This window comes from Nicotiana sylvestris, chromosome 8 (assembly GCF_000393655.2).
Source record: "Nicotiana sylvestris chromosome 8, ASM39365v2, whole genome shotgun sequence".
Lineage (NCBI taxonomy): Eukaryota > Viridiplantae > Streptophyta > Magnoliopsida > Solanales > Solanaceae > Nicotiana > Nicotiana sylvestris.
The window spans coordinates 197,968,528-197,978,024 of NC_091064.1; positions in this window are offsets into that span (position 1 = coordinate 197,968,528).

The following is a 9,497-nucleotide window of genomic DNA, read 5'->3' on the forward strand; positions in this document are numbered from 1 at the left end:
CATGAACAAGAGGCAACTACATCAAGGACGCGGGTACACCTTCAAATCCAGCAACCATCGAACTTAGCAACATCGACATCCGGGATCTGAACGCAATGTGTAGGAAGTGCAGTATGAGTATAACCGACCCCATGTACTCAAAAAGTAATAAACCTAACCTCAGATTGAAATCGGTGACGAGCTGGAACATAGGTCGGGTCCAACACCAATATCTAATAACAGTTCATAACAAAGTAAACATATAAATAAGGAAGTAACTCATAGATAAAGTGTTCAACTTTTTCACATTTTTCCCAAAATAGTTCCACCTTTCAAGAGTATCAGTGAAAACTCAAATTCTTTACCGAAAATGTCATGAAATATGAGATAGTTTAAAGAAGTTGTATTTTCTTTTCCAAAACCCCTTTTTCACAATAAATAAGATGTTTCATTTTCTTTCCAGATAATAACTTTGAGATATCTCTCTATGACCACATATCAATGTGTGTAAAACGTCATGAACGACATGATACCGTACAACATGAGGAAAATGTATCTCTATACATGTATGTCATATATGCATGCCAATGTCATGTATCTCATAGATGAATCATGTACGAACACTCTCAAAATACTCAACCTCACTGTATCACACCTTCCAGTCATCATAATCAACCACTCGGTACACTATATGGCCCATACCGCACAAGGAAGTTCCATCCCGGAATATATACATCACTGCCTATAAGTCACCCAATACTTAGGAAGCAGACCAATCCAGCCTCATGGAGAAGATCCATCTCCATATCAAGGGAAGATCCATCCCTGAATATAATCAAATATTTCGGACAAATCCATGTCTAGGAAATCCATCCCTCAATAATATCATCCGCGCTCACTGGGGGTGTGCAGACTCCGGAGGGGCTCCTTCATCTTGTCGCGTCCCCTTTTTCTAGAGCAAAATCGGGTTTATGACATTTGTAAGGACAACTCATTCCTTTTGGGAATTGAATTTGCATTTGAAGAGTCGCCACCTAATGATTAGGGTGCATTAGGACACCAAAAGAGTTTGATTTTGAATAACCAGAGATTAGGGTAAGGGCTTGAAATTATTCCAAGGGAAAGGTGTTAGACACCCCTCAGAATCCACTAGTGTGGTTTCCGACCAGATAAGTATTGTGAATTTGGGGTGCAATTAACATGTAGACAAATAAGGCTCAAATAAGAGGGGATTTCATATAGTGGTTTGCAAATAAACAAAGTTTGGAAGAGCAAAGAAAGCTGATTTTCTTAAAGAATGAGTTGAAATGATAAAAGAAATAAAGAAATAAGGGAAAGGGGGTCCTAGGTTTATTAACAATATGAATCACCCCACACAATGCCCGGTAATCACTCCTTAATGAGGGTCTACACGTGACATTATCGCGTGGTCATCATATCTATATCTACCCTTCCCACCCTGTTAAGGTATTTAAAGCGCGGATTGGTTTCGTTTACTTATTGCATGCTATTACCCGTCCCAATCCTATAAGTGCCGGAGGCATTTAGGACTACTAATCTTAAAAGGGAGGGATATTAGGCTTATTTGTAGTTTCAAAGGAAAAAACTCTAAGGCGACATACAAAACACGTATTGCAAATTGGGGAAAACATATAACAAGCAGAGGCTCAGATATACCTCCTTGAAGAAAGAAGCACGTAATTAGCATGACTTGCACATACTGTTTAGGTCTAATTTAAAAGGTATTAAAGACGAGCGAGAGGAAATTGTTTAGACAGTTTTAGCTTATCACATAACTCAGATAAGAAGTCCGAATCAGGCCTGCCTGCTTGTTGTAATTATTAACAGAAGCAGATTCAGTTTTTATTAATCTAAGGCTTGCCTAAGTGTTTGAACAGGGGTCCTATAGGCATGGTATCTACTAGATTCAGAAAGCAATGAAATAGTAAGGCTCGAAATGAACTGTTTGAATGCATACTCGTTAAACTTGATAAATGATAGAATCAGATTATTAAAAGAGATGCAGGATTTAAACGAATTGATTAAAAGTCCTACGGCTGATAGTAGCCATTATTACCGGTTTTGTGTCTAACACTGAGTGAAGCGAATCAGATTTTATTATAAAATCCTATAGGCATGCTTTCTATACGTTGCTGATTTTAAAACCTTATAGACGTGGTATCTAAATGTGGACCTTGTTTGAAACCTTATGCAGAATTGAACATTTTTATAGGCATAATTTCTATATGAAGTTAAATATGCAGAATCATATAGACATGATTCCTATATGAAGTTAAATATGTAGAATCCTATAGACATAATTTCTATATGAAGTTAAATATGCAGAATCCTATAGACATGATTTCTAAGTGAAGTCTGAATATGAAGAATCCTATCGACATGATTTCTAGATGCAATTGAATATGCAGAATCCTATAGATATGGTTTCTATATGAGGTTGAGTATGCAGGAATATAGTAGTCCTATAGTCATGATTTCTACCCTTTGCGTACATAGTTACCCACCCTTTTTCACTAACCAGCCCAAAATGTTTGCTACAAATATTACAAACCAGAATAAATAAAATTACATCTAAACACAAATAAAAGTACAACCAGAGGAAACATGATTATGACTTCCTCTCTGAGTTACAAGATAAACCAAACTCAAAGACCATTGATCCAAAGCCTTTCTCCAATTTGAGTGTGTCAGAGTTCCCTAAGAGTCTCAATGGGACTCCAGACAGTGCTTACATCCAAATTGTATTATCAGAATGGGGATAAGTGTAGTGTGGAAGGGCCAGCCCTCAAGTGTCCAAGTTTAGAGGGAGCTCAAAGGGTCCCAAGGCAAGGCTCACAAGAGGGGGGCAGAACTTAAAGTCTAAGAGAGTGTGCAAATGAAGAGCAGAGTTCTGGGAAATAAAGGAGAGGGAAACAGCTACAAACAGGTACACAAAAGGGGTTCAGGGGAACATTGAAGTTCCAAAGAGTCCCTGTACTTAGACATTTAGCTAATTCTAGGCATGCACAACAATAAAGAGTATTGTTATGCTTATAAATCAACAATAATACACAACATAGGATAGTGGCACGGAGGTTATGATTCCAGGGGAATCAAGTTTGAGCCATAGATAATAATACTTGATAAAGTCATGCCTCAAACAAACCATTAGTATCAAACACATTAGGGTAGGGGATTTGGGATTCATAATAGGAAGGAAACTACAACATGCTAAAGTAAATTCTGAACTAAACACAAGTAATAGGCCGACATGCAAGTGAAGGTATTAAATAAACACATTGTTGTGGTTGCTGAAAACCTTAATCAGGACATACCAGTTTCAAAGAAGCAGAACACAGCAATAGCAACACTTAAAAGAAAATAGGCCATATTACAAGTAACAAAAGAGAGTGCTTTTTGAATGTGAGTGTGAGTTCAGAAAACTAAGAATGTTTGTGTGTGTCTGTGTCAATGAAAGAGCATGGTATTTATAGTTTGAAAACAGGTAGAGAATAAGGCAAGAAAATAACCATGTACCAATTAAAATCAATCAGTAGAAGAACTTCCTTTAATTAAGTGGTTCGAACTTAAATGGTAATAAATAGAAATCATTTAAGGAAAGATATCAAATAAGCATCTTGTGCAAAGTAGACAATTAGGGGTAAATACATAAGAGTTTAATTAAGGGAAGAATCTTTGAAATACACGGTTAAACAAATAAGGTAAGAATCAATCAGTACATAGTAAATCAAGGAGTCAGAGATTCAAAATTACTGGTTCATGAATAATCTAAGTCAGAAAGACTAAGGAAAGTTTTCAAATCAAACCAAGAAACAGGTAAATTAGTAAAACAAGGAAAGCATCAATCAGACTTACACAAGGATGTCTGAAATCAGTCAAAAATTGAAAGTCATTTTAGAGGGAAAGCTCAGCATATATAAAGAGCACACAAGTATTAGGCATGCGAGACTGAATTTAGGACAAAGAAAAGTGTCATGGAATTGCAAAATCAGTAAGTAGTGGACTATAGGAACATGGTAGTCACATAGGTCAGTTTCAGTAACTCAGCAATGGAGAAGGGAGAGAGTATCAAATAACATGCAAAGGGTCCAGTAGAAAGACCTTAGAAGAGTTTAGTAGGGATTCAGAATCATATAAGGAAACAAAAGATTTTAAAATTCAGTCGAGCAAATGATGAAACAACTTCAGAAACCCAAATAGGTCCAACGAAATTAGGGTTTTGAAACCAAACAAGTTCAGAGATGAAGGAAAAACAAATCACATAGCAAATAGTCTCAAAACTTGAGTGAAACCCCTAAATTTAGGGTTTTCACCATCAATCGAGTATAGAGATGAAAGATAAAAGAATCAGGCAAAAATATCAACAAATAAAATAAAATAAGAAACCTTAAGAAAGGGCCAGGACTTTTAACATAAAGAAACACAGTAGAAGAATCAACATAAGAAACACAGTAGAAGAACATAATAAGAAACACAGTAGAAGAATCAACATAAGAAACATAGTAGAAGAACATCATAAGAAACACAGTAGAAGAATCAACATAAGAAACACAGTAGAAGAAGGACATGTTTAAAAAAAATCAGAAAAGCTTCGAAATAACTTAACAAAACCCTAAATCGGAAAAGATAAAGGTTTTGAAGGTAAGGTTTTGAAAGAAACTTTAAGAAAACTTTCAAGAGGTTTGGAGAGAACACAGATTGACAACGGATCTAAAAGAATCAGAAGAACCTCGAAGGTTAGGGTTTCAGAAGAAACCCAAAGGATGAGAAATGCATGGAAATCATCGATCTAAGTAGGAGAGGTCGATATCGGGCTTGATTAGCCATAACAAGTCGGAGCAAGGTCGAGGATGGCCGGAGACAGCCATAGCACTGAAAACATCCGAGGTCTGGACCAAATTTCTTCAAGGTCTAGCCTTGAGGCCATGATAATCGAGCATGCAGGAGTCGTAGGAGGTAGATACAGGCCATCAATGGCTTTGGAAGCCTGGATGTGGTCAATTTTAGGTGATGATTGAAGATGGCGGCCAGGGGTTCTGAAAGAGATTGAGAGAGAATTGGGAGAGGGGGAATTCAAGGGCGGATTTAGACGGGAAATGGTTAGGGTTAAGGGGTAATGTGGAATTAAAAAAGGAAAGGGAAATGGGGACCGTTGATCTGGGAGATCAACGGTTGAGATTAGAGAGGGTAGGTGGGAAAAGGGTTTGGGTCTGTTTGAACGGGGTTTGGTGTCAAGGTAATTGGGTTTAATTGAGGGTTGATTTAGGGCTATAATTGAAATAAACGGGGCTAGCATTTAAATGGCCACTTTTCCCTTGTTTGATTTTATAAAAATAGTAAAATAATTTCTGAAAATAAATTAAAGGAACTAAGATGATTAATAATACATAATTATCAAATAAAAAATACTGGAGATAATTTTATAAATATAATTACAATTAAATCTTAGAAGATGCTAATATTGCAATTATATGCAATTTAGCCTAAAAAATGCTAAATAAATTTGTAAAAATTTGCAAAAATTATATTAGCTATATTTTAGTATAAATATGAGAATCCACTAAATAAATCACTAAAAATGATAATTTTGGGGATAATTATTGGTTTTTATTTCTTGATGAAATAGGACAATAAATTGATTTAAAACCCCTTTAAAAATTGGGAAAAATAATGAAAACTTAGGACATACTTATATATGCATATACAAGCTATTTTGAAAGTATTTTGCATATTAAAAATATACAGGGAATAATTGGGTATCAACAATTGCCCCTCTTTACCCGGGAATGATGAAAGAGTTGTCGGGTAAAGATATGATGGCCAATTTTGACCGAACGAAATGGTTCGAGGAGACTTAGGCCGTACTCTGGCTTCTGAGATGCCTACATATCCTTGGTTTTATAGGAATCAGGTCGTATGTAGTTCGGGATCCATCGGCGGAATATGCCGATGAAGACTTTTCAAGAACGGACGCAATATTCAGGTTGGGATGAATGGTTGAAGTTTGATAGGGTTGTGGGAACTGGAGTGGCATATCTCCTGCTGAGATGGCCATTGCTCGCCGGTTTACCTGTAAATAAGCAACACAAACATATATCATGCGTAAAATTAAAGATGATGCAAATTCCCATTGGACCATGAATGTTTGTCTTTGGACGATTAAGATGACATCCTTAGACCATGATGTCCTGGGCCATGAAGCATATAATAAAGGATTCGTAGGCCATGAAATTATGCTCTTGGGCTATGAGAATGATGCCTCTAAAAATGGTATGCAAACATTTAAAAGGGATCTTCAGGCCATGACATGGCGTTCTTGGGCTATGAAAATGGTGCTTCCGAACAATGACGCCTTTGGACAATTTAGTGATCTTTCAGTCCATGAGATGTAGTATTTGGCGATCTTTCATCCCATGCAATGCAGTAAGTGGCGATCTTTCAGCCAATACAAATGTAAATAAGGTGGCGATATTTCAGCCATGCAAATGTAAATGAGGTGGCGATCTTTCAGCCGATGCAAAAATAAAGTAGCGATCTTTCAGCCTTGCAAATGTAAACAAGGTGGCGATCTTTCAGCCATACAAATGTAAAGGTGGTAATCTTTCAGCCATGCAAATAAGGTGGTGATCTTTCAGCCGATGCAAATGTAAATAAGGTGGCAATCTTTTAGCTAATGCAAATGGAGGTAGAGCTTAACCTCAGAAGGCAGAATGGTAGCCTTATGCAATGCAAGAAATGCAGATGGAGGTAGAGCTTAACCTCAAAAGGCATAATGGTAGCCTTATGCAATGCAAGAAATGCAGATGGAGATAGAGCTTAGTCTCGGAAGGTAGAATGGTAGCCTTATGCAATGCAAGATACGCAGATGGAGGTAGATCTTAACATCGGAAGGCAGAATGATAGCCTTATGCAATGCAGAAATGCAGATGGAGATAGAGATTAGTCTCGGAAGGCAGAATAATAGCCTTATGCAAGAAGTAAAAGGGCAAATGATAATAGAATTTTCTTAGCTGATAGCAGATTGCGATATTGCGACTGCTGGGGATACTGTGTCTGCTGGGGACACTACGTGCGGATAGCAGCTGTGAGTAAGTGCAACGGTTCTGAGAGATGTATTTCTGAGCAATGTGAGTCTCGTAATGTATAGTATATTTGATGATTTTGCAACTCAAGTGCTTGCATCCAAAGAAAAATCGTGAGTTTTGTAAAAGGGGGAGGTTAGTTCGTATCCCCATTGGCTCTGCTTGACCTGCTCGGCTGTGATCTGGTGATATTGTACGTATCATTGGGGGTAGCATTGCTAAACAAGACAATTTTGGAAATAAACATGCATGATTTAGTAAATAAAATGTAACAATAAATACATAATTAAGAATAATTTTCTTTAGATGAACCAATGACTGCGACGTGGTTCAAGACATTGCAACTCTTCTTGTTACGGAATTTTGAGGGTCCTACTCAAAATTTTGCCCTAGTTTACTGGGTTGCTGCTTCTGGCTACTGCTAACAATAATTAGCTGAAATCAACTTCGGAATTTTGAGGGTCCTCCTCAAAATTCTGCTCCAGTTTCCAATCATAGGGGGAAATGAAAATATTATTAAATTGTGACCGAACCCATAGGGCTGCCTACGTATCCCCTCTTAAATAGGAATCATGTCAGGCATAGTTCAAATTACATCATATGATGAAAGCATAAAGATTACACATAGTAACGCTTGACTGCATCTGAATTGATCGGCTTCGGCCAGACTTCTCCGTCCATTTCTGCGAGTATGAGGGCTCCCCCTGTCAGAACCCGGTGAACCATGTATGGACCCTACCAGTTGGGAGAGAATTTCCCCTTGGTTTCATCTTGATGTGGAAAATTTTTCTTTAACACTAGCTACCTCGGTGTGAACTGTCTTGGCTTGACTCTTTTGTTGAAGGCTCTCGACATTCTATTCTGATAAAGTTGACCATGGCAAAGTGCATTCATTCTCTTTCCATCGATAAGAGCCAGCTGCTCGTAATGACTCTTCACCCACTCTGCATCGTCGAGCTCAGCTTCCTGTATGATCCTTAGGGAGGGAATTTCTACCTCAGCGGGAATGACGGCCTCTGTATCGTAAACTAGCATATAAGGGGTTGCCCCGGTTGATGTGCAAACTATGGTGCGATATCCCAGTAGAGCAAATGATAACTTCTCGTGCCATTGTTTATGCTTCTCTATCATTTTCCTCAATATATTCTTGATATTATTATTGGCATCTTCTACTGCTCTATTCATCTGAGGTCTATAGGCTGTAGAATTCTTGTGTCTGATCTTGAAGGTTTCACACATGGCTTTCATCAAGTCACTGTTGAGGTTGGAGCCATTATTGGTAATGATTGACTCTGGAATCCTGAATCGGCAAACAATGCGGTCGCGGACAAAGTCTGCCATGACCTTCTTGGTTATTGCTTTGTAAGATGCTGCTTCAACCCATTTGGTGAAATAGTCAATTGCTACCAAGATACACGTGTGCCCGTTGGAAGCAGCGGGCTCGATTGGTCCAATAACATCCATTCCCAAAGTGGCTAACGACCATGGTGAGCTTGTTTCATTAAGCTCGCTTGGAGGTACCTTTATCATGTCTACATGTATCTGACAGTGGTGGCATTTCCGGACATACTGGATGCAGTCTGTTTCCATAGTCATCTAAAAGTAACCAGCCCGGAGTATCTTATTTGCTAAGACGAAACCATTCATATGTGGACTGCATGTCCCAGCATGAATTTCCTCTAGTATCCTGGATGCTTCCTTTGCGTCGACATATCTTAATTATCCCAAATTGGGAGTCCTCCTATACATGATTCCTCCGTTGTGAAAGAAGTTGTTGGACAATCTCCAAAGTGTGCATTTTTTAGTTGGATTTTCATGTTCTAGGTGCTCCTTTTTTGCCAAATATTCCTTGATATCATGAAACCAAGGATTTTCGTCTGCTTCTTCTTCAACGTGGGCAAAATAAGCTAGATTATCATGGATATTTACTAGAATGGGATAAAAGAAATTCTTGTCTGGATGTTGTATCATAGATGAAAGGGTAACCAATGCATTGGCGAACTCATTCTATAATTTGGGAACATGTTGGAATTTTGTTTTGTGAACCTCTTTCTCCTTGTGTATCATATCATGAAAGATGGTAGTCATGGCCCTCATGTAGGTGGCCCCTGCATTCTTCAGGCGGAATGACATCATCTTGTAGCAGACATTCCCTACGGCGTAATGAAAGCTGTTCTTCAGCATCTTCTTCATCCATCTAGATTTGATGGTAACCAGCGAAAAAATCCACAAATGACTGCAATTAATGCTTGGCGCATTTGTCGATCAGGATGTATATATTTGGCAAGGGTAAATCGTCTTTCGGACTGGCCCGGTTGAGATCCCGGTAGTCGACACAGACTCTGACCTTCCCGTCCTTCTTGGTACTGTCACAGTGTTGGCTAACCATGTTGGGTATTCTACTACCCTGAGAAC